The 25,561-nt window shown below is 47.5% G+C and overlaps 1 pseudogene; it reads right to left on the reverse strand.

Moving 5' to 3' along the window:
• Window positions 1-2,905: 2,905 nt before the first annotated feature.
• LOC101530354 (nascent polypeptide-associated complex subunit alpha-like) lies at window positions 2,906-18,869 on the reverse strand (annotated as a pseudogene).
• Between the last annotated feature and the right edge of the window lie 6,692 nt (window positions 18,870-25,561).

The following is a 25,561-nucleotide window of genomic DNA, read 5'->3' on the forward strand; positions in this document are numbered from 1 at the left end:
AGTTATTGCTCTAAATTTTACAGATTAACATTAATATTTTTCATTTATATTGTGTAGACCCCCTATATGAGGGTACTTTAAGAAGTCCATGGAAATGGAATTAAAAGATAAATTTTGGGCAAAAAGACACATTGCAATCATGTAAGTTTTTTTAATGATATGTATTTTCCATGAACTCTTTTAAGTTCCTTTTTATACAGTATAGTCTAAAACTAGCAGGCTTTTCTGTCATGAGTTTATTTCTGCTTGTGAGATAGGCTTTAATTTTTATGTTTTTTTTTTTTAATTGGAAAGTCAGATTTTACAGAGAGAAGGAGAGACAGAGAGAAAAGTCTTCATCTGCTGATTCACTCCCCAAATGGCCACCACAGACAGAGTTGAGCCGATCTGAAGCCAGGAGCCAGGAGCTTCTTCCAGGTATTCCATGTGGATTCAGGTCTCAAGGACTTGGACCATCCTCCATTGCTTTCCCAGGCCACAAGCAGGGAGGCTGGATGGGAAGTGGAGCAGCCAGGACTTGAACCAGTGCCAATATAGGATCCCAGTGTTTTGGAGGTGAAAGATTAGCCAATTGAGCTATTGTGCTGGGCCATTATTACTATTATTATTTTATGTTTTTAGAATTACTATCTCAAGTCCTAATGTTGAAGATCATGGAGTGCAAAGCTTTGGATCTGCTCTGAGGCCAAGCTTTGTGACTGTCACCATAAGTGTATAAATGTGGGCCTGCTTGAAACTGATCCTGTCTCCTCATCTCTCAAACACAAGTTACAACCATTAGCCCTACTAGGGGATTGTGAAGGTTCTGTGAAGTAACACACAGAAAGAGCCATGGATGGTACCCAACAGGCTCCCAGGGAACAGTAGCTGTTTATTGTCAAGAGCCATGCAGCAAGAGCTCCATAAAGTCGTGTCAGGGTGATGGGTGTTGCACAGAACTCCAACACATGTTTTCTTTTCTTCCTGCTAGGTTCTTGTGAGACAAATACTCCCAGTTCAGAGACTGATACTCCAAACAGAGTAATTGCAGAGCAGATGACACATGCATGTCTCCGGTTCTCCATCTTAAGGAGAATCTGGACCATAGTGACAATGACCATGTCAGTTTCACCGCTCAAGGCCAGGGTGGGAAAGCTGCTTGATGGAATCAAGGCTAGCAGGGGTTCTTATAAGCCAAAAAATACCCAAGTATTAGAGTGACCTGGACTGTGTTTCCCTGATGGTAAAGAGGGACTGGTGCCTCTAGGGTACATTTACCAAGGTGTGTTCCTGGAACTGTCAATCTCACAAGGTGTTCAAAAAAAGGATCCCTTGACCACATGAGTTTGGCTGTGGCCAATCCTATCTCAGAAAGTTCCTTAGTTGGCATGTAAGTCCTGGCTTAAGAAGCCCCCAGTTTTGCAGCTTAGTTAGGCATGTTTTTTTAAAAAGGATTTATTCTATTTTTATTACAAAGTCAGATATACAGAGAGGAGGAGAGACAGAGAGGAAGATCTTCCATCTGATGATTCACTCCCCATGTGACTGCAATGGCTGGTGCTGGGCCAATTCAAAGCCAGGAGCCAGGAACTTCCTCCAGGTCTCCCATGTGGGTGCAGGGTCCCAAGGCATTAGGCTGTCCCCGACTGCTTTTCCAGGCCACAAGCAGGGAGCTGGATGGAAAGCAGGGCTGCCTGGATTAGAACCAGCGCCCATATGGGATCCTGGTGTGCTCAAGGTGAGGACTTTAGCTACTAGGCCACCTCACCGGGCCCTAGTTAGGCATATTTTGTCAGAAATCTGGCATCTGGGTCTCTGAGTAGGCATGTTTGAGTGAACATTTATTGGTTAAAGTATTGATGACCACCTATTCCTCCTGGTGTGAGGAGAAAAATTTCAAAAGGAGAGAGATTTGGGTTCCCTCATGCTACGGGGTCCCCATTTGGCATTGTCTAGGTAAGCCCTGGGATCTCTAAGAAGTTGATTTTGCTTGCTGATCTTATCCTAGTCTTTTTTCCCTAATGAAGTTATCATTCTCTACCACACTGAGTACTTGGCTGCGGGCTTCCATATGTGATGGCCTTAACCCAGGCAGGTCTCACAATCAGCTTCTTGAAGAACCACAATGTACGTTAATTTACTAGAGCTCTATGAAGTATGCTCTAGTTAGGCCCAGCACAATAGCCTAGTGGCTAAAGTCCTCATCTTGCATCTGCCAGGATCCCATATGGGTGCTGGTTCATATCCCAGCTGCTCCACTTCCCTTCCAGCTCCCTGCTTATGACCTGGGAAACAGTAGAGGATTGCCCAAAGCCTTGGAATCCTGCATCCATGTGGGAGACCCAGAAGAAGGTCCTGGCACCTGGCTTCAGAGCGGCTCCGCTCTAGCTGCTGTGACCACTTAGGGAGTAAACCAGTGGATGGTAGATTTTTCTCTCTGTATCTTCTTCTCTCTGTAACTCTATTTGGTAAAAATAAATAAATCTTTAAGAAATGTGCTCTAATTGGTCATGGATATCTTTATCCTATAACATACACAATGGGCCTTCAAAAGTCCATGGAAGAGCAGGCACTATGGTGCAGCAGGTTAAGCTGCAGCTTGCAGCGGCTGCATTCTGTACTGGGGTGCTGACTTGAATCCTTGCCTCCAGTCCAGCTTCTTGCTGATGCATCCAGGCAGTCAGGAGATGATGACTTAAACGCTATGTCCCTGGCACCCATGAGGGAAACTTAAATGAAACTCTGGATTCCTGGCTTTGGCCCAGCCTAGCCCTGACTACTGTGGGTTTCTGGGAGTGACTCGGTAAATGTAAGATCTTCTCTGGCTCTCTCTCCAAATGTTCACAATAGAGAGGGCTGGGTCAGGCTGAAATTAAGAACCAAAAACTCAATTTGTGAGTCTCCCAGAAACCCAAGTATCTGATGGCTACAATGTAGATTTCATAATAGCATATACAATATCATTATGTTGTTATTCAGGGCTCAGACTGCCTTTGCTCTGGACACACTTGCTTGTGATATGACCAACTTTTTATCCTTAACTCCCACACCTGTTTCATCAACCTCTTCCTCTTGACCCTCCTCCTGTACAGTTGGAATCTGTGTGTTTTCCTGAATGTTGGAGACAGCTGAACTCTGAATTTTTCAGCTGTTGTTAGCTGTGCTTGCTGATATAAGTCCTCAAGCTTGGCTTCCCCACAAACTATGTAAGTATCTGAGGTTGGGCTCTTGCAGATATCTGGTTTTGTGATGACAAAAAGGATATGCTTAGATTTCCAGAGAGTGATGCTTGGTGACCTCTGTAACCTGCCGAAGACCCAGGCTGGACATAGCCTTCCATGCCTTCTTTTCACTTCGATTGTTTAGCCTTACTGACGGTTCGTCATTGATTTCAGCTGCTGCGGCCAGCGGGGCCTGCTGTGTTTGCCTGTGTGGAATCATGTTCCTCAAGCTCTGGTGCCCTCTTATCGCTGTCCGATTCTGTTCCAGACCCTGTCTCAACCTGGGGCTGTGGCAACTCTTGCTCAGTAGCAGGATGGTTTCTGTGGTTTCACCGGGCTGCTTGTGAGTGAAACAAAGAACCAAGATGACGCAGCCCCAGTAGCATCTTATTGGCTGTGTCAGATGCCTGCCTCCCAAAAACTTTCTGAAGTGCCCTCACCCTAATATTGTGCAATTTGTAGAACACACTTGCAGAAACACTGTCCTGAGGAAGAGAACCCAAGCTCCACAAGTCCCTTGACGAGCCGATGCTGATGAGTAATCAATAAGGAGGCATGAAAACTTGCAGGGCATTGTGGGAGAACACGGAAAGCGTGGGTGGCTCCAAAGCAATACTGAGCCTGGGAGCCTGCTCTCAAGGAATCCATGGCATGATTGGGGGAGCACGCCCACCCATGTGAGGCTCCAGGAGGCCTGCTGGATGTGCTGCAAAGGATGGTGTGAGGAGACAACCTAGGGACAAAGATGGCCAGGGGCGAGGGAGGAGTTGTGTTGGAAATTGGCGACTTCCCAAGGGCACTGTGCTTGTTCCTCACAAGGAGAAAGGGAAAGACAGCCCCACTTGGAATCAAAGAAAGCAATCCTGAAGGAGGCTGAGTACCCAGCCAGGTGCACCATCAGGTGTGGAGGAGGAGGCTTGGCAGGGCCCTGGCTGAACGAGCGCAGAGTGTCAGAACAGCAGCCGCTGCCAGAGCCCCGCACTGCTGCTCCTGTGAATGGGCGGGGAAGGTGGTGGGAAGCAGGTCCCAAGCGAGCAGTCCAGAGATAGGGGGAGAGCATGCTGGCCCCAGCTCCAGAGTCTCTGGCTCCAGATTCAGAAAGAGTGCAGTGGGCAGAAAAGCAGCATACACCTGTTGCCCCTGAGACTCCTTCACGCAGTTCTATGGTGCAGAAAAGAACAAAGAACAAAACAGCAGCACAACTTAAGTCCAAGCTGGAAGCTGAGCTCTGGGAGAGAATCGTGTGGCCACTATGTATGGAACTCATACAGAGACTGCTCAGAGACTGTGCCAGCCTACTTGGGTCTCTACCCTCCCACAAAGACCAGGTTTGGGCAAAGGTCACATGTGGGACCCAGTGGCTTTCAATACTAAACATTTTGTGGTGGATGAACTCCACCATCTGTGGGTCCTGTGTGTGTTCTCTCATCTGGCTTCAGGCAGGAAAAGCTTCCCTGGGCTGGTGGCTGGGGGAGAGAGAGTCACTCTGATAGGAACCTGTGGAGGCAGGGACAGATATGGATATTAACATGGAAAAAACCTCACATAGGTGCTTCAGCATAACCAGAAGGGCCTGCCAAAGCATCTCTGACTGGCATGCAGTGAGACAGAGGAGATTTTACAGAGCAGGTGCATAGACCTGGAGCCAGCTCCAGGGAACTATGAGCAACCTCTGCCATGCCCAGAGGACGTGACCTTCTAGTGCAAGCCAGAGGAGGAAAGGTGAGCCTCTCAGTGTGGTTGCAGTGTGAGCTGCAGAAGGGAACAGGTGGGTTGGGCCTTCTACATTCTGCCACAGGGTCCAGTCTCTGGTGGGGAGCCATTGACAGTTCACCAGAGGCTGCCAAAAAGGCAGGTTACCACTAGCTTTGCTCTTTAAAAAGAACTATCTGGCACTTCTATTGTCTGGGAGACTTGCTGAGACCAGAGGTAAGAGACATGGGTAAGGTTTGAGGATGGCTTCATCTCAGGCCTGTGGAGAGAGTGGGGTAGTCGGCAGGGCTGGGAGGAAAGGCTGATCTTGTGTATTGGGGCAGGGAGCAGGCCAGATCCCATGTGGATTCTGGTCCATGGGCTCTGCAGTCACACAGTACCCCATCTCACCTACATAAACCCCTTTCTTTCTCTACCTCCAAATACTTTTGGGGGACTGGTCAACCCTGTGTCCTGTGGAGATGAGGGAAACCAGCTTTCCCCAGTGGGAGAGTAATAAAGTAGAAGACAGAAAGGAGACCAAGGAATTGGGGCTGTCCTGCCCCTCCTTCCAGCTTTCTTCCAGGCCCAAAGGTAAGAGAGAGGAGCTTTGAGCATGGAGCAAAGCCCAGGGCCGCAGGGCGCACGGGTTGGATCCAAAGTGGGGTCCTTTGGGGACACAGAAATGGGCAGTGATGTCCGTGGCTGTCTCCTTCAGTAATTTGAAGCGCCAAGAGAATGGGAGACAGGGACAATGGGCTATGAAGCAGAGCTGGTTCAGCTGGTCTGTGAGGCAGGAGAGTGATGTGCCAGATTCAAAATGAAGCCAGAGGAGGGAGGTACAAAGATAGCATACATCAAAGCATGTGCTGTTTAGACAGTCTGGGCACGGAGCAGGCGAGTAGCAGATGCAATTATGCTCCCCGTCCTGGAGCTGTGATACTTTGCCTGAGCATCTTACAGAATGCTGCCACATCAGCCAGGCTTCCATGGCTCATCCTGCTGAGAGAGGAGTTGTGAGCAGAGCCCAGTGTTTGGAGGCCAAGGGCAGACCACGCATGCTCCATCTGAACCCTTTTGGAGCTCCAGAACTAGGCCCACGGAGATTTGGTAGCTGCCTACTGATTCTCAGCTGCCTAAGCCCTCTGATCAACTTCTGTTCCCCACACTGTGCTGGCAGCCTCAGAGATCCAAAGGGATACATGGGCAATCCCAAGAATGAAACCTGCCAAATCCCAGGGTAAAATAGACTGCCACTCACTGTGGCTCATCTGGAGGGGAAATCTGGGTTGGAGCTGGGGAGCAACAGGTAGAGAATGAGGAGGTTTAGTAAAAATTAGTGATGATCCACCACTCTACTGCCATTGGACTTGAAGCTATGTTTGTGTTCTCCAAAATTATAGCCACTAACTACTTGTGACTAATTAGATTTGAATTCATTAAAACTGAATGCAATTGGAAGTTTGGTTTTTAAGTCACACTGGCCATAATTCATGGGCTCAATAGCCACATGAATTTGTGGTTATCATATGGAACAATGCAGATGGAGAATGTTTCCATCAACACAGAAAGTGCTATTAGATAGGTTGGTGACAAATCTCAAAGGAACATTGACATTAAAATTAAGCTACCCCAAGGGGCCAGTGCAGTGGCGTAGCATGTTATTCATCTGCCTATTAGCACTGACATTGCATATGGACACTGGTTCATGCCCCAGCTGCTTGACTTCTGATCTAGCTCTCTGTTCATGGCCTAAGAAAGCAGCAGAGGATGACCCAAATTCCATGATTTATTTATTTTTATTCAAAAATCAGGTTTACAAGAGAGAGATAGGAAGAATTTCCACCTGCTGGTTCACTCCCCAAAATGGCTGCAATGGTCAATGGCCATAGCTGAGCCAATTTGAAGGGAGAATCCAGGAGCTTCTTCTGAGTCTCACAAGTGGATACAGGGTCCCAAGAACTTTAGTCATCTTCCACTGCTCTCCCAAGTTATAAGCATGGAGCTAGAACAAAAGTGGAGCTACTGGGACTAGAACCATCACCAAGAGGGGATACCAGCTGTTGACCCACTGTGCTAGCCCCACAGGTACTTATTAAAACTACCACAAGGTAGGGTTTTGTCCCCAAAATAGCACATCTTTGCAGCCTGTCTTCCTCCATTGCCTCTTCTCAGTCCTCCATCACCAAACACCCTGTGGGCTTTGTACATGTAGCAGAGATTGCTGACTGGCCACCATGTCCATCTCATCTTCTTCCCAGTCCTCTGTTGTTGAGTTCCTGGGAGTGAGTTCTGCCAACAGAAGTTGAGCATTGTGGCCCGGCTATCTCACTGTGACCTCTTAGAGTAAAAAGACTCCATCCAGTGAAATTTTGCTCCAAGTTGCAGAGGTCAGAGTTGAGGCACACAAAGGCTCTACTTCATGTGCCAGACAGGCTCAGACTGCTACCCATGAAAGGCTTTTATGTCTCAGTTTCTCAAAACTTCTGGGGGTGAGAGGGTGGCAGTGTCTCGAGTCATCCATGGATGTGGAGGGCTCCAGCTCCCTCTGCTCTGTGATCCCACCTGGGTGGGGTCTTCAGTGAAGCCCAGGTTCTAGTCACGAACATCTCCATCCACACCATGTTAGAGATGGTTTCTTTCAAGAGCTTTGTCAAGTGTTCATCAAGCCATAAATGAACAGCTGCCTCCTGTCTTGAGCCCAGTGCCTGCATTATTCATCCTTTTTGGCTTTCAGATCTTCTTTTTGGATCCAGACAGCTACTGCTCCTTCCTCAGCCTCCCTGGTTTGCAGTGTGGCCCTCTCAGCACCCCCTGCCTACGCTGGCCCTGTCTCCAACTGGGGACTCAGGGAGTCTCCCTCTTCCCCAGGCTCCTGCTTACACTGTGGCCAGAGTCTCTAAGGCATTGCTTTAAGCTTCTGCTTCAAATCAATTCCTATCCCCTCTTGTCCCAGCAGCCTTACAATCATTTTGTTGGCTCCTTTCCATTGTACTGAACTTTCCTTAAAATATCTCTTTGCTTTTCATCTATCTTTGTCCCGTCATCCCCTAAGAAGTGAGCAAGTTTGGTATTCAGCATGGTGTGTGGTCTCTCTGTGTTTCTGGAGCTACCTCTGCCTCTTTTTTTCCTCATCACAGCCATCCACCTTGTCCAGGCTGCATCCTTGGGTGCTACATACATACCACTGATTGAGTGTGCAATATGTGCCAAGCACAATGCAAATGCATCGCCTTTTTTCATTTTATTACATTTCCTTGCAACAACTCCATAAGCTGTTGGCCCATTTTAGAGTAAAGAGGCTGAGAGAGACCCAGAAAAGTTGAGTAACATGTTCAGCGCCCCTCAGACCAAGTTTCCAGCCAAGTCTCCTGTGCTCTCTGCTCACATCATGTGATGCACACCTCAGATCAACAGAATATCATCACGGGTAATAGCTATATGGAGAGGAAACAAGAAAATGTAAAGCAAGATTTTTCCCATGTCCTCCAAAGAGTGACTGCCTAACACAGGAGACAGACAATCCAATGTGTGTTAAATGCAGAAAGCATTAGGCATAAACACAGCCACCATACTCTAAGCACTTGGGAGAGGGAATACAACGAACACATGGGATGTGAAACTCCCTCTAGGAGGCTTCTGCTTGCTCTAAACAACAACCTACAGGTGTGGAAAGAGCTCCTATCAGAGAAAGGACCCTCCAGTCATCACCGGACAGCAGGAGTTGTAGCAGAGCAGAGATTCAGCACCTGGGCTCTGAGTCAAGTTCCTGATCACCTTGATCTTGTCTGTGCAACTAAGCTAAGCCCTCTGAGCTTCACCTTGATCTGCAAAGTGGGGCTAAGTGCCACTTGCTCCACAGGAGTGTTGGGAGGGGTACCTGGGTGAGTACAGTATAAGAGAAGGACTGAGAATGACTGGCATGCTTTCATTGCTCAATGTTGAACATTTCTGAGATCTTCTTTTCACAAAGCCCTCCCCCCTAGGCTGTGAAATCAGCCCCAATCGGATTGCTTCTTGGGCTAAATGGCTTTATATGCCTTGACTCCAACAGCCAGAACAATGCTGTAAGTTTTGCTTGCAGTAGGAAGTTATTATTTTAACAAATGAGGGAGTCCAGGCCCTGAAGGTTCAGCAATCAGCTCAAGGTTATCTGGTTACTGAGAGGCCTTCTCCAGGACTTCCATGGGTTCTGTCTGGCTCTGCAAGGCCATGTTGCTACTGTTGTTGTTTTCTCCTTCCTATGAATCACAAGACCTAACATGGAGCTGGCAGGTGGAAGCGAAGACATCGATATTCAGGAAAATCTCTGGGGACATCAGAGCTCCGGCTGCAGCGTTGTGGGAGAGGGCTCTATGGACTAAAGGTCCCTGGGCATTTGCCTGGTGACTTGTGAACATGGATCTCAGTTCCTGCATATCATATGAACAGGCAACCAGAGTACTTGCTTTTCCCTGGGTAGGTGTGTTAGCACAATTTCCCCAATTGGTACAGAGTGGGGGTGAGGATACCTAAGCAGGTGAGGATACCTTTGCTAACAGGTGATAGGCAGACATGAGGAGTTGGCATTCTGTTGAAGTAGACATTGGAGTCAAAGATGGATGGACATGGATTCATAGCTCCAAGCCTCAGAACCTAGGGGACCCTGGCTGAAGCACTTCTCACTGGCCCTGGAATTTCCATCACCAAATAAGAAAACCACCATCACACCACCTCCACTGATTCCAGGAGAAGGAGGTCATCAGACCCGATGAGTACGCATATGGAAGTCCACTTTACGGAGCTGTCTGGTGTCTGGTGTGAGATAGTTGAGTGAATGAATCAGGCATTTAGGAGAATCCCCTGTCTAAGGGAGAAAGATCAGCCTGTACCCTGTCTGATGGTGGAAAGCAGCCAGCTCCAGGAAATGAGCTGGGGACTCATGTAGCCTTGAAAGGGTTGAGTTCCTAATTTCCCAGGTTGCAACCCCTGCATGTCTACAGTGCACCCCACATCCATTTTCATGGGTTTTCAAGGTCTCCTATGAGGACACCCCTACAGCTGCCACTGAATCCATGACGGGCATCTCCTCCTGCCCCTGCTTGTTTGTCTTTTCAGTTTCCTCTGACTAGTCCTTTCTGCCCTGCCAAGGCCTATGCCCTCGGCCACTCCTTCCCTTTTAGGTCTCATAGTTTCCCAAGTGGTCAAGGTTACTGATTTTGAAATCTGGCTGCACTGTGTGAGCTTTGGGTTGTTTTTGCACCTTGCCAGGCCTGCTGCTCAACCTCAGCCTTCCCTGAAAAGCGTTGGCTGGAACCAGATGCCATCAGGCCGAAGTCCCTGCTGCCCAGCCCTTCGCAGCATCCAGAGCAGCAGACCAGGGGCTCCCTGGGGCAGACGGGCCTCCTCTGGGAAGTGGGCCAGAGCCCATCAAAGAGCTGCCTCTTTAGCTGCTGTGGCTGTGAGGCCTGGGCCAAGTCCCAGAGAATGAGGGCCCCGCTCTGCTGCTGAGGCTATCTCAGGGAGGGCTGCAGGGAGCTTAGCACTCACAGGCTCCAGGCTGTCGTGATCCAGGAGAGGCTCCTAAGGCCTACAGAGACTTACCAATTGGGAGAAGATCACACAGCCATGTGGGAGCAGATAGACATGAGGCCATGGCCCTATGTCCCAGGCCGGAGCTATTTCTACCTCTCAAAAGCTCTCAGTGGCTAAACTGGAAGATTCCAAAGGCCAGCTTCCATACATTTCCTTTCTGGTCCTGTTATTCAGCTTTTCCAAAGGAACAGAAGGCTGTTCAGTTCATTCTTACTGCCAATTTTAGATTCAAAAGGCCAAAAAAGGATAGTACCACAAGATATATTGTTACTGTTTGCATTTTACTTACTTATTTGTAAGATATTATCTATTTGTTTGAAATTCAGAGCTAGAGAAAGAGAAACAGAAGAAAGAGAGAGAGAAAGAGAGAGAGAGAGAGAGAGAGAGAGAGATCTTCCACTTGCTTATTCACTACCAAAATGGCCACAATAATGAGGGATGAGACAGACAAAGCTAGGAGTTTCTTCCGGGTCTCCCACATGGGTGGCAGGGGCCCAAGCACATAGGCAATCCTTCACTGCTTTACCAGGTACATTAGCAAAGAGAGCTGGATTGCAAGTAGAGCAACTAGGACAGGAACCAACGCTCATATGAGATGCCAGCATTGCATTTGGTGGCTTTACCCGCTGTGCCATAGTACCAGCCTCACTGTTTGCTTTAGAGCTGTGCGCTGGGACTTGAAGGTGTCAAGCCTCCTGTTTGAGGTCTCACAACAGTAGTGCTTGAATTCCTACCCAGGGACTGGTTTTATTACTTTATGCTACCCAGCTCCACATGCCTCATGAATCACCCCTCAGCCTCACATGCCCCTGCTGCTCCCCGGAGCTAGGAGAACATAAGCTGTCACATACCTGAGACTGGGCAACAGAAGCTGTAGCCAGGGTTCAACAGGGAAAATAAAGACTAAGAGAGACTCTCAAGGAATACTGTCTTGGCAGCTCACTGTAGGGATCTAGCCATTCTTTACGTGGCTGCAAATGCTTCCAGGAGCATTGAAGAAAACTGGAACTTTCCTTGACCCCACTATTCTCCAAGCCTCAGTTTTATCTTGATTTTTCAGTCAGTAAAACTAGGCAGTCAAATTAATTCTCCAAGATTCTTTCTTCATAAACAATCAACAAGTGTATAATGCAGATTGTGCTAAGCCTTTAGGTAAAAGCATTAGTGCCCATTATGCCTTTGTTAGACAGCATAGTTCTTCCATAAAGGTCTTAGGTTAGTGGAAAAGACACATCATTTGAAGAGCATAAACTGAACCTTTAAAAATGCTTTTTAAAAATATTGAATTGTGTGACCTGCTGCAACAGCCTAGTGGCTAAAGTTCTTGCCTTGCATGCATCAGGATCCCATATGAGCGCCATTCGTGTCCCAGCTGCTCCACTTCCCATCCAGCTTCCTTCTTGTGGCCTGGGAAAGCAGTAGAGGATGGCCCCAAACCTTGAGACCCTGCACCCTCATGGGAGACCCAGAAGAAGCTCCTGATTCCTGGCTTCAGATTAGCTCAGTTCTGGCCACTGCAGCCACTTGGGAAGAGAACCAGCAGAAAGAAGATCTTTCTTTCTTTCTTTCTCTCCTTCTCTTGTAAATTTGACTGTCAATAAAAATAAATAAATCTTTAAAAAAATGTTGAATTGTGGATGATATTGTGGAACAGCAGGTTAAGACTGCTTGTGATGTTGGTGTCTCCAATGAACACTGGTTTGTGTCCCAGTTGCTTCTGATCCAGCTCCCTGCTAACGTCCCTGGGAAAGCAGTGGAGGGTGGTCCAGTCCTTGAGCCCCTGCACCCATGTGTAAGGTCCAGATGGAGTTCCAGGCTTCTGGATTCAGCCTGGTCCTGCCCTGGCCAATGCAGACCTTTGGTAAGTAAAATAAATGGATGAAAGATCTTACTTTCTCTCTGATACTTCCTCTCTCAGTGTAACTCTGCCTTTCAAAGAAGTAAACAAATAAAACTTCTAAAAAATTTAATTGAGTCAGAATTATACATACTTACAGAACATGGTATGACTTTTGATACTTGTGTACGACGTGTAATGATCAAAGCCAAGTGTTTAGCATACCTGTCACCTCAAACATTTGTCATTTCTTTGTGTCAGGAGCATTCAAATTTCTTTTCTTCTAGTTGTTTGGGAATAGAAAATAAATTATTGTGAACTTCAGTCACCTTGTGTGCTACAGAACGTAGCAGTTGTTTTTTGTATCTCACTGTGATTTTGTGCCTGGTAACCAGTCTCTGTCTTAGTTCCCCTCCCTCCCCTTTTACGCTCTATTTCTATGACATCAACCTATTAAGCTTCCACACAGGAGTGATACCACATGTATTTGTGTTTCTGAGCCTGGCTTATTTCACTTACTGGAATATCCTCCAGGCTTCTGCATATAAAGCTGTCCTTGACCGCAGGGTCAAATGGCCCTTGTAACCATGCTGCAAGTCCCCTCCTCCCATTCTCCACCCTCAAGGAGTTGGAGGCTGGCAGGAATATTGCCCCCACCCTCCCTCCCTGAGCTCTCTCTGCAGCAGGGTCCCCTGGGGTACAGAGAAGCTGACCTGCCCCTGCCCCCACAGGTGGCCCCTGGGCTCTGCAGAGCTTCATTCCTCTGCCTTGAGTCAGCCCGCACAGATCCACAGAGGGTCGGGAAGCTCCTCCTCGTTTTCTGGTGCCTGGCCCTGCTGGGGAGGAGAAAGGACACCACTCAGGCACAGTGGCATCTACCTCTAGCTCCATCAGGTGGCAGAAGAGGAGAGTGAGATCTGAAAACGACTGGCCCAAGGTTCTACCACACAGGATGGCAAAGCCAAGATACCTGGTTTCAAACCTGCCTCTTGCCCACCAAGCTGAGATCCCATGCCTGCCCTGCTGGTTGGCCCTTCTCCCTGTCTCTAGGGAGACAATCCTTGTAGCCCAGCCCAGCCTCAAGAGCATCCCAACTCCTCAGCAAGGTCACAGGCTGTCTCTGAGGCCAACTAACCTCTCCTCCCCCCCCCCCCCCACATCCCTTCCTGGGCAGACCAGGTCTTCCACCTTCTCTTCTCGGATACTGCAGCGGGCTGTGCTGGAGTGCTATCCCTCCAGCTTTGTGCCTCCAGCCCGGAGCCATCCTCGTATGTGTCAACCTCATTCATCCTTCTTTGGCAGGTAGGGGTGACTTTTGTCAGTCCAGAGGCCCCAGGAGCTCTAGGATAGCCGTGCTAGGTGCCATCTGGGGCCTCACAACTCTGGTAGGAGAGGTCCGAATGCCCAGCCCCTGGGAATGTTTGTCGTTGACAGGACCGGATGACCAGTTCCCCAGTGGGGACACTCCTCCGGCGGGCTGTGCCGCTCGGCATCTGCGTGTCTCTCCTGCCCCCTGCCGGTCGCGGCGCGGGAGGCTGGCCAGCGCAGGCAGGGGGCGCTGCGGCCCTGACTCGCGGCCCTGTCAATGTTTGTCGAATTCACTGAATGAGCTAAGCTCCGGGTCTCGAAGCAGAGAAGAAACACAGACTGTCTTGTGTAAAATGTTTTGTGTAAAACTCCGTAGGACGGGCGGATTTACAGCCTCCTGCCTTCCTGAACGCCCCTCCCACCACACTCTGCCTCCAGCACGCCGCACTGCTAAGCAGGAGCTGGGCGGTCCCAGGCTACGACAGCGCCCTGCATCACCAGGTTCTGCCTCCTGCTCCACAGAGTGGCCTCAATTCTCTGCTTAAATGCCTCCAGTGACGAAGCGCTCACCAATTTATCAGGGTAGTGTTATCCATATTCTGAAGACCACGGTCAAAAGAATGCTCTTTCTTCTTTTCACTGAATCTTCCCCCTGAGACACTCAGACTCCCCAGTGGGACGGACGGGGAGTATTTTGGTGCAGAAGTCGGGATGCTGCTTGGAACATATGTGTCCTGTGCCTGAGTGCCTGGGTTTAAGACCAGCTTTGTTGCTACAGACTAAGAAGCAGCAGAGATGGCTCACGTACTTGGGTCCCTGCCACCCATTTGGCTACTTAGGTTGAGTTCCTCGCTCTTGGCTTTAGCGCTGCCTGCTGAAGTGAACCAGCAGGTATGGGAGATCTATTTTTTTTTCTTTAGGGTTTGTTTTATTTTTATTTGAAAAGCAGTTGCAGAGAAAAGGAAAGATTTTCTATCCACTGGTTCACTCCCCAAATGGCTACCACAATGGCCAGAGCTGGCCTGACTGAACTCTGAAGCCAGGAGCTTCTTCCAAGTATCCTGAATGAATGCAGGGGCCCAAAGCCTTAGGCCATCCTCTGCTGCTTCACAAGTCATAAGCAGGGAGCTGGATCAGAAGTGGAGCAGCTGCGAATCAAACTTATATGCTTAAGAGATGCCGGCACTGCAGGTATAGGATTAGCTGGCTATGCCGCTGTGCCAACCCCTATTTGTCTGTCTTTTAAACAGAATAAATATATGTATTTTTTAAGGTGAAACTATTTTTAGTCTGAAGACCTTCTGCCAGACAGCTGCCTGCCTACTCCTAGGAGAAGTCCTCAATACAGCATGGAGTGACTCGTTAATCATTCATTGCATACTGTTTTACATTTAGAATTTACAAAGCTCTTTCTTAGGCACTACCTCAGTGAGTGCAAGTATTTTCCTACTAATTTTAGGGATGAGAACAAGGAGGCCTCAGAGGAGAAGAATGCTGATTCGTGATCATACAGAAGGCTGGGCGAGCTGGCACACAGACATGATCTTCTCATTCCAAGTCTACCATTCTTTCTATAAAAGCATCGCTGTCTGCCTCTTAAGAATGTAAAAAGAACAACAACCTCAAAAGACAGAGGAAAAGTATCATGTGCCTACGGCATATCAAGCACCTTTCTAGCGGCTTCATCTGTTTTCACTTAACATTTAATATGACCATGTGAAATGAGAATTGCTGGATTTATTCCTGTTTTAGTTCTGGCGTTAGGAAAAACCATCCAGCACATTGACCCCCTGCATCCCAGATGCGCCCTCCACCATGGCTCCCCAGACTCAAAAGGGTTCCCACATGGGTCCCTGTTTTGCGCCTTGCCTCTCATTTATTCCAATAATGACTCTGTGAGGAAGGGTCAGGGAGAGCTCCCTAGGGGCAGCCTGGTTTGGTGGCCCTAATCCCAGAGGCTGCTTTAAATCCTGACTCTGCTACTTTCTGGCTTGAGTGCTCTGGATCGAATTATTCAACCTCTCTTACCTCTGGTTTCAGCATCCATAAAATGGAGATACCTCTAGCTCTGGTCTCATTGGGTTTCTGTAAGTTATGAATTAAGTTTATAAAGTGCTTAGAGAAATTATTTTTAAAAATTAAGATGTGGATAGAGCTTCCATCAGATTCTTGCACTTGCCAGACCTGGTCCAAACAGAAGTCAGAAGCCAGAAATTCCATCCACATCTCTGGAGTGGCTAATAGGGACACTATTGCCTAGACTGTCCCTGTTGCCTCCCAGGATTTGCACTAACAGAAAGTTGGGATAGGGAGCCAAGGCAGGGTTCGCACCTAGGCACATGGGTGTCCTAACCATTTGGCCAAATGCCCACCTGAGAGGTGAATGCCAGAGACTGAATCTGGCAAAGTCTAGAGGGTGCTAAAGCAGGGGCTGTCCCGCAGGAGCATACAGGGAAAGCATCCTGATGGAAAAGGGCCTTGGGTGGTGATGGAGGAGAGGGGAACTGATGAGGACCTAGATGACTTTCTGGGAACCTAACCTCCCTGTGGAGTCACAGCTTCTCTGGGTTAAAAGGATATTTTTAAGACTTCTAATCCAACCAGGCAGTGGTCTGCAGCCTCAACCAGAAGGCCTGGAAAAAAGTCCTGTTCTTCCCAAGGCCACGGTGACATTGCATCCCTTGGGGGATGAAGTTGGGGAAGGTTCTCTCTGGTGTCTTGAGGAAACTTGACAGGAGGAATAGAAGGGTCTAGATGCCTTTACACCTGGCTTCAGTAGGGTTTTGTATCTGTTCTCAGGAACTGTCTAAATCTACAGCACAACTGGATGATGTGTTTCAAGCGGGCAGCAATGCTGATAGTAGCAGCCATGTGTGCAGGGTTCCCATTCTCCCACACCTGACTCTGAACACTCACTGTGGTAGCACACTCAGGTTTTATATCAGTGCTTCAACATGGATAGTAGCAGCACTGTACCCAAGAGGAAATGGAATTAGATGTCATCATAATTCAAAACAAGATGATGGAAACCTGACCCTCTTATTCCAGGAACAGTGAATTTTTTTGAATGTCAGAGTTAGAGAGCAAGATTTTTCAATTAGCTGGTTCACCACTCACTCTCCAATTGGCTGTAATGGTCAGGGCCAACCCAGGCCAAAGCCAGGAGCCAGAAACTTCCTTGGGGTTTCCCACATGCGTGCAGGATCTCAAGCACTTGGGCCATCATTTCTTGCTTTCCCAGCTCATCAAGAAAGAGCTGGATAGGAAGTGGAGTAGTTGGGACTCAAACTGGTGCCTATTTGGATGCCAGTATTACAGGTGGTAGCTTACTGCACTATACCACTATACCAGCCCATAATCAAATTTTTAAAAAAGACTTATTAATGTGTTTAAAAATCAGAATTACAGAGGGAAAGAGACAGAGTGAGATCCCTAAATGGCCAGAACAGCCAGGGTGGTCTGAAACCAGGACCCCAGAACTTTATCCTAGTCTCTCATGTTGGTAGCAGGGGTTCAAGCACTTGGGCCATCTTTGGCTGCTTTTTCAGGTATATTAGCAGGGAGCTGCAATGGAATGCAGCTGGGCCTTAAATTGGGCACTTACATGAGATGCCAGCATCATAGATGGTGACTTAACCCACTGTACCACAAGGCTGGTCCCTAACCAAATCTTCAAAGGTTTCAGGAAAACAGGTTTCACTCCTACCTGGTGGCAGCATTTTCTCAGAACAAATGGTGCCATCATTAGTGTGCTTTGTTCCCCCTGCAGGTATTTGGATGCTTGCTCTGTAGTAGGCATTGTCCTGGACCCTGGCATGCTCCACCAAGTAGCACAGGCTCAGTCCTCTCCCCAGTGGAGCTTTAAAACCCAGTAAGACAGAAGGGTACTGAACAGTCACTCCAACATATAGCCCCATGCCACAAAGAGTGCTACAAAGGAAAAGTCCAGAGTAAGAAAAGTGAAGAGCTGCTTCTGTGTATTTACCTGAATCTCTCTTTCTCTTTCTCTCTCTCTCTCTCTCTCTTTCTCTCTCCTCCCTCTCTTTTTTTTCTCTCTTCCTCTCATTCTGTAACTCTTTCAAATATATAAATAACTTTTTTCAAACTCTCTTTAAAAAAAAAAAAAACGCTGGGCATGTGGCAGCAGGTGTTCCAAGTTAGCAAGTGTAAGCCTACAACTTGCGCTTAAAAGGTTAGGATACAGAAATGAATCTATATTTATCTCAGGCTAGGACAGAACTGTTTTTCTTTCCACAGAAACCATTGCTGTAGTTGTCCCCACACCTTCATTGCCTCCCTGTCCTTTCCTAGATACCTGTCTATCCATGTTCTCTAGTCTCATAAGCTTGCAGGGAGAAAGGTCACATGATATAAAATTGATGGGTGTTTCTTCCATGAAAAGAGAAAGAGAACTGATGTGGAAATAGAATTCTGCTTGGCATTCCCCATGGTTATTTATAAAACTTAGCCAGAGGGAGAAACAATTCTAAATATACAACCATGTAGAAATTTCCATTTAGGGAGCCCCGAAGTGCTTTCTTTTTGATGCATTATTTGCCAAGGCTATTGCTAAATGGCAGACACTGAAGGACAGAAGCACAATTTTTGAGTGACTTTTCACATAACCATGAGTGGCCTCCAGAGCCAAACTTCACAGTGAAGTTGCAGAGAGGGGAAGAGAGAGAAAGAGAGAGTAGTGAAGAGGAGCAGGGTCAGGGTATCCTGCCTCAGTGTGACCCGGGTCCCCAACCTCTGCGTGAAAACCACCCCTGCTTCCCCAGGCTCCTCATGAATCCCCCAGTGTTTAACTCCCTCCTTCCACGAAGGCTACAGTGCTTCCTCTCCAAGCAAAAATAACTGCTCATTATAATGAGGCTTACCATTTGAGCAACCCTTTATAGCTCCTAAGTAGTTCAGCATTCAGTGCCTCGTGGGACCCAGAAGGATTGGCTCTGCTTTGTGATGGGAAAGGGGAGGTGGGAGTAGGACCTCAGGTCCAACTCGAGGCCAAAAGGTACTGCTTCCAGCCCTGCTCCCACTGGCACCTGGCATGGCTAGCTCAGGGCAGCTGGCTAGGCTGTGACTTTCTTCTCCCTCAGAAAGATGGTGGGGTGGAGGTCCAGCTCCCTTGGAATCATCTCTACTTTAATCAGAGGTCCTCATTAACTAACTGCCAAGCATCTCTTGAGTTCTAACTATAGCCATACGTGTATTTCTCGATCGCTGTGTTTGACATCATGGGCTGGCACTGCTGTCATGGTGCAGCAGGTTAAGCCATTTGCCCAGTGCCATCCCACAACAGAGCTCGGATTCAAGTCCTGTCTGCTCTGCTTCTCATGTAGCTCTCTTCTAATGCTCCTGGGAAAGCAGCAGATGACCCAAGTGCTTGTTTCCTTGCCACTCATGTTGAAGACCCAGATGCAGCTTTAGGTTGCTGGCTTTGGCCTGGCCCAGTTCTAGTCACTGGGGCCATTTGAAAATTGAAGATCTCTGTCCTCTGCCTCAGCCCACCCCTGTATTGAGCTGCACTCTGCAAAAAAGTCCCTCTATCCTTTCTCTCAAGGAGTATATTATCTAGAGCTCGAGTGGAACAAGGCTGAACAATGTACATGAAACAATCAGAGGGTGATTCAAACTGGAGAGCACCCTGAGAAGTGGAGTCTGCTGAGGGAAGACACAGAATGAAGGACTTGTTGCTCCAGCTGCTGGAAGAGCTGGCAGTGAAAAACCCGTAGCTGCCAGTGGCTCAACAATTACCTCAGCTACAGAGTGCTACCTTGCCCAAATTCATGCTTCTTACCATGGTGGTCCATGTAATGCCTGAACAATGAAGGAATACAATGGTGCAGCCATCTTGGGCCATCTTAGGCTCTCTCCAAAGGGGCATTCTCATGCTAGTGTTCCCCTTGGAGTCAGCTGAGACTTTACTGGGTCTGCACTGCAGTTCCACTTTTTCTTCTTCCTAATCCTACTTTTTTTTCTTCTCTTCCCCAGGTGTCTATCTCAAAGTCACTCCTGAAGAATCCTCCCCCACCCCTGTGTACTAAATGGTAATTCCAAGTTCACTTGTCAGGGAACTCATTGTTTAAAAGCCAGATAGGTAGACTCCTTTGGAGGCCCCCTCCAGGGGCAGGGAGGTAGGACATGGGATCTGGGAAAGACTAGTCAGGTTGGGGTGACAGTGAGGGAGAGGGTGGAGCCAGGAGATAAGCCCAGAGGGAAGCTGAGAGGTGACAAAAAACTGGACTGAGATGATGGTAGAGGAAGAAGAGAATCAGCTAGCTAGTCTGATGGAAGAAAGAAGGATGGGACTTGGTAAATTATTTTGGAGTGAGAAAAGTCAAGGAAAAAAAAAACACTTATTAAATTAAGTTAGCGGGCCCGGGCGGCGTGGCCTAGCGGCTAAAGTCCTCGCCTTGAACGCCCCGGGATCCCATATGGGCGCCGGTTCTAATCGCGGCAGCTCCACCTCCCATCCAGCTCCCTGCTTGTGGCCTGGGAAAGCAGTCGAGGACGGCCCAATGCATTGGGACCCTGCACCCGTGTGGGAGACCTGGAGGAGGTTCCTGGTTCCTGGCTTCGGATTGGCGCACACCGGCCCGTTGCAGCTCACTTGGGGAGTGAATCATCGGACGGAAGATCTTCCTCTCTGTCTCTCCTCCTCTCTGTATACCCAGCTTTCCAATAAAAATAAATAAATCTTTAAAAAAAAATTAAGTTAGCACATTACCACAATAACAGAATTGTTGAAGTGGAGGGGTTATGATTTTAGGCTTAACAACGAAACGTCCAAGTGAAGCTATCTTATGAACAGTTGTATGTGCAAAATAAAAGCATAAGAAGTCAGGCTGGAGGAGGGTGATTTGGGAGCTGTGTCTTACTGTGTTTTCCAAAGATGGCCAAACAATGTTTCCTGCCCTTTTGTTCTTCCACACTATGGCTGATCAGCACTATTATCCAGCAGTTGACTCCAGTCCCCTTCCCCTTGATCTGGACAGGGTTGTGATCACCTCACCTAAGAGACTAAGGAGAAGGGGTGTTGTGTGATGTGTAACACCAGATCAGAACATCTTAGGCAACTCCTGCTTGGTCCTCTTGGACTGAAGGCAGAAGCCATGGAAGAAGTCTCACTGCCCCCAAAGACTACTCTGCTGAGGGGCTTTGAGTAGTGATGACAGCAGCATCAGTTGCCAACCTCACAGGTCAAATGTTTTGGATATTCAGCCCAGATTATAGAGGACTAAAGCCTCAACCAACATCTGACTGCCAAATGCAGGAGCCTCAAATGGAAACTAACTAGCAGAACTCTCCCCAAACTTAGGATCCATGATTGGTTTAATCATTGAGCACTGGAGTGCTTTGTTACACAGCAATACTGAAAATGACAGTCACCAACAGAGAGAACAAAATTTCATTATTGGTTCCTGAATAATAAATTCCCACCTTCCAGTCCTGTTCTACCCCATCCTACCCTGCCTCAGCATCATCTACCTTCCACTTAGCTCGCAGGGATCCTTTTGAAGCAGTTCTTAGCTAGTCTGGTCAAATTACTCCCTTTTTGAAAATCTTTCTACCACTCCAAATGGCCTGCAAAGGTCCTCAAGTTTCAGTAAGTTTTATACTCGGGCTACATTATGATTAATTTTGTGTCAACTCAACAGGGATGCAGAAGTCCATCAAGCATTAGAGACACAAGGCCATATCTCTGAGAGTGTGGGTGAGACTAACGGTTGAACTGGTAGACTGACTAAAGTAGATTGCTGCCTTGCCTAATCAGTTGAATACCTGACTGAGTAAGAGGAAATTCCTCCTGCCTAACTACTTGAGCAGAACACAGATTTTTTTCTCTCTTTTCTGCCTTCAGACTTGAACTGAAACTTGCTTCTTTTTAAATATCAAGTCTTTTTTCTATATTTAAAAAAGATTTATTTATGTTTATTTATTTGAAAAAGTTACAGAGAGAGATCTTCCATCCACTCTCCAAGAGGCCATAATGACTGCAGGTGAGCTGGTCTAAAGCCAAGAGCCAGGAGCTTCTTCTAGGTCTCCCACCAAATGGGTGCCGGAGTCCAAGCACTTGCGCCATCCTCTGCTGCTTTCTCATGCAATTAGCTGGAAGCTGGATCAGAACTGGAGTATCAGGGATTCAAACAGTTGCCTATGTGGAATGCTGGCACTATAGGTGGTGGTTTTATCCACTATGCCACAGCCTCATGCACTGGCAATTTGGGGAGTGAACCAGCAATTGGAAAATATCTTTCTCTCTCTCTTTCTCTCTCTCTCTGTCACACACACACACACACACACACACACACACACAGAGTAATTCTACCTTTCAAATAAATAAATAAATCTTTAAAAATATATCATCATCTCCCTCATGAGAACAATGGCTTGGCTATAGGATCTACCTCTGTAACTCCTATATTTATCTTCGAGCCTTCCTAGTCTGAGCCTTAATTTCTATGATTTTTATTATGAAAACAATAACTTTAACTTTCTCCCTGAGACATAATGTATAACATTAAAACTATAAATTAATGTTTATGTGATATGGGTTTAAATATGCATGCACAGCTGAGCGTCTCAAACCTCGGGCAGCCATGCTGCCCGGGGTGCTCGGGTGCTCCACCACGAGTCCAGCCTAGCACAGCCAGGCTTACCACCACCTGCGCAGGTACATGGGGTGAGCGGCTCGCGGGCGGCCAGGGCGCCATTTGGCGCCAGGCTACGCCTGCTGGCCGTCCGGCCAGGAAACTTTGGATTGGATTCCTTTGATATGCTACAGGAGTCACTCCATGCTGAACCCACTGTTCTCTGAGAATGTGTATTAGTCCTTAAGATTCTCAATGGCAGTAAATCTTCCTCTGAAGAACCTGTAGTCACTTTCTAGTGCAGATTACCAACACCAGTCCTTTCAAAAGCAAAATTCTGGGCTTGTCCAGCAGGATACCCCATTACCTGATAGGAGGAGGGATCAGCAGAGGGGTCACAGAATGCAAGACTATGACATTGTCTGGTATATGAGAACCATACTCGGGGCTAGAATGTGTCAGGTATGTGTGGACCAATCCCTGTGCCAACTCTGACCCCACTGGATGGTTTAGAAGAACCGGTGGAGTCTATGCAGGAGGCATGACAGTCTATGGGGTGCTTTGGACTGACCCAGAGCAACCTCTGGCATAGTTAACTCTGGCTGGGAACAGGCCTGGTTGGGGAGATTGAGGGAGGCCTTGGCTGGGTGGAGCTTACCACTAAGGGGCGCAGGAACTAGAAGGGGGCTGAGTTCTGGTCGGGTCATGTAATCCCTTGGCACAAATATCGATTCGGACTTGATGCACCGTGCCGGATTAGACCGCAGCACAGTTTGGTGCTCCGGAGGACCAGGATAGATGTTGGACGGACTTGGCTAGGTTTCAACCCCAACTGAGCCATGTATGAGATATACGTGGGTATGGACGAGCCGTGGCTGGGCTGAAACTCTCAACAGCAGGAACCAGAATGGAGCGAAGAGCAGTGCTGGCCGAAGGACCTGCTAGTATACGTGAAGCCTGACACCAGGAAGGGGTCGGATGGAGGAATCTGAACAGTTCCTCTGACAGGACACTGACCCTACAAATAACCGAAGGAAGCATGGAGGTAAACAACCCAGAAGAGGCTTTGGAAAGTGACCCACTGGCATGCACTTGGCTCGGGTTGGGGCAGACCAGGCTGAGTCAGTTCACGTCATCCTCTGGCAAGCCCAAGCGCTGGAACTGTGTAGGGGCCTGGCCAAGCTTGGTTGCGATAAAGAAAAAAAAAAAGTACAAAACACCAAGGCGAAATGGCCTGTGCCAGTAGGGAATGCAGCACCCGACCAGCACTCCTCCCGCTGGTTTAGGTGAGGGACGAGTGTGTGATGGGCAGAGCTGGGGAGAGCTGCAATACTTATTGGTTCCAATGGAGGTCGGGGCTCAGAATAGATCCAACCCAGGGGTTACAACCACCAGCTGATCGGAGTGAACCAAAAAAGATGGAAGATGGAGTAGATCAATCAACCACCTCAGCTATATGCTTGCAGCGAAAAACCTGGACAAGGGGAAACTCTAAGATAGACTGTCAATCAGTGGACTCTGCACCAGCCTCATCATACTTGGACTGTTGCTGATGATATGTTGGAGCTTCTAATTGATCGAGGTGACGCTCTGCTGGCTCTGCCTTCAAACCTGAGAGGGCCTCCCTAAGAGGCCGTTGATCTTGACTGGACAGTGGGATGCTGGACTCTGTATGGTGTGAGCCTGTAATTAGGGAATCCCAACGGAACCTGAGCTGTGGGTATGCATCATGGTGAAGGAATTCACCATGAGGGAAGGGTTTGGGGTGAAGGGGGGGAAAATCCCAGCACCTATGAAATTGTGTCATGTAATACAATGTAATTAATGAACAAAAAATAATAATAATAAAAATAATAATAATAATTCTTTAAAAAAATCAAAAAAAATATGCATGCACATAAAATTTACAAATTAAATAATAGCTGGAGGAAGAAATAGTTTTCAGATAAACATTAATTCCTTCACTACCCACACCTCCAGAGAGGCATTGCAAATTGCTCCTTTAGCCTGGAAGTTCTCCTTCAATGTCCCTGGGAGGAGTTTTGCTCCTTTGACAAACATTTGCTTAAGATTTTTTTATGTGTGAGGCATAGTTTTTTGCACTATGCCTCTGTCCCTTACAGAGGCAGTGTTTGCTTTTTTTTTTTCTGGGGTTTACAGCCCCGAGTGCTTGGTTCTGTGAAATTCTCCCCTCTCCATGATTTAGTTAGCTGTCTGTTTCATGGAACTGCAGTTTCTTAGGTCAGTGACTCCATCCTGTTCATCTTTGAATCCATCACTGGCATAGCGCCCAATACCCAATAAGAACTCAATTAATGTTGATGAATGAGTTAATAAATGAACTATGATAGCCCACTGTCTACCATATTGCAGATGACCAATAAAGATTGTCTGAAGCAAAACTGATTTGAAAATGCAAGTGGCAGAAACAAAGGGAGGACTTCAAGAAGGAGGAGTTGTTGAACATGGTCTAAAAGATACCAAAAGGTCATGGAGAATAAATATGGGGGAAGAAAATAAAAAGAAACTATTTGACTTGACAAATAGGAAGTTAAAGCTAAATCTTAGAATAGTCAATCACAAAATGATTTTCATGAAACCCACAAAAGTGAGGAGCAGTATGAACTCACTGATGTAGTGAACAGGCTTCAGCTTCCCACATTCATGCAGATGCATGACCCCAAAGTCTTCTGCTGGGTTGGCCTTCATGGTTGATGGATTGGGGAGGAGGTCTGATTCTGTTACAGTGTTGGAGAGTGAGACTTTTGGGAAGTGATTGGATGGGATGGGCTTCCAGGGTGGAGCTATGTGATGAAATACTGAGGACTTTATTAATAGACACATAGGGATATAGACAAAGAGTGTGCTTCCTGTGTCTGCTTCCAGCTTGCCATGCAGTGATCATCCCATTATCCTCTGGCCTCACCAATTGCCTGAACCAGTGGGGCCGCTAGATCTTGAGCTGTAAACCTCCAAAACAGTAAGCCAAAATAGTCCTTCTTCCTAAGTAACTTCTCCCGGGCGTTTTAGTTAAAGTAATGAACTATTTCTAGAAAATTGACCCTGAGAAGTGGGGTGGTTCCTATTAACTATATCTGAAGATGTGGAAGAGTTTCTGAAATTGCTTCATGGTGAAGGTTGAGAGTGTTTCTAGGAAGGGACTAGAGAAAGCTTAGAATGCTGTAAGTGGAGAGTGATGGGTGATTTTGATGAGAGCTGAGAAGAACAGAATGCTGCTAGAAACGTTGACAGTAAAGGCCATACTGAAGAGTTTCCAGATGAGAGTGAGGGTACAATTGGGAACTGAAGACCACACTTGCTTCATTGTGGCTATATTGTGTCCCTCTCCAGAGACT

The sequence above is a fragment of the Ochotona princeps genome, chromosome 2, assembly GCF_030435755.1.
Source record: "Ochotona princeps isolate mOchPri1 chromosome 2, mOchPri1.hap1, whole genome shotgun sequence".
In the NCBI taxonomy this organism is placed as follows: domain Eukaryota; kingdom Metazoa; phylum Chordata; class Mammalia; order Lagomorpha; family Ochotonidae; genus Ochotona; species Ochotona princeps.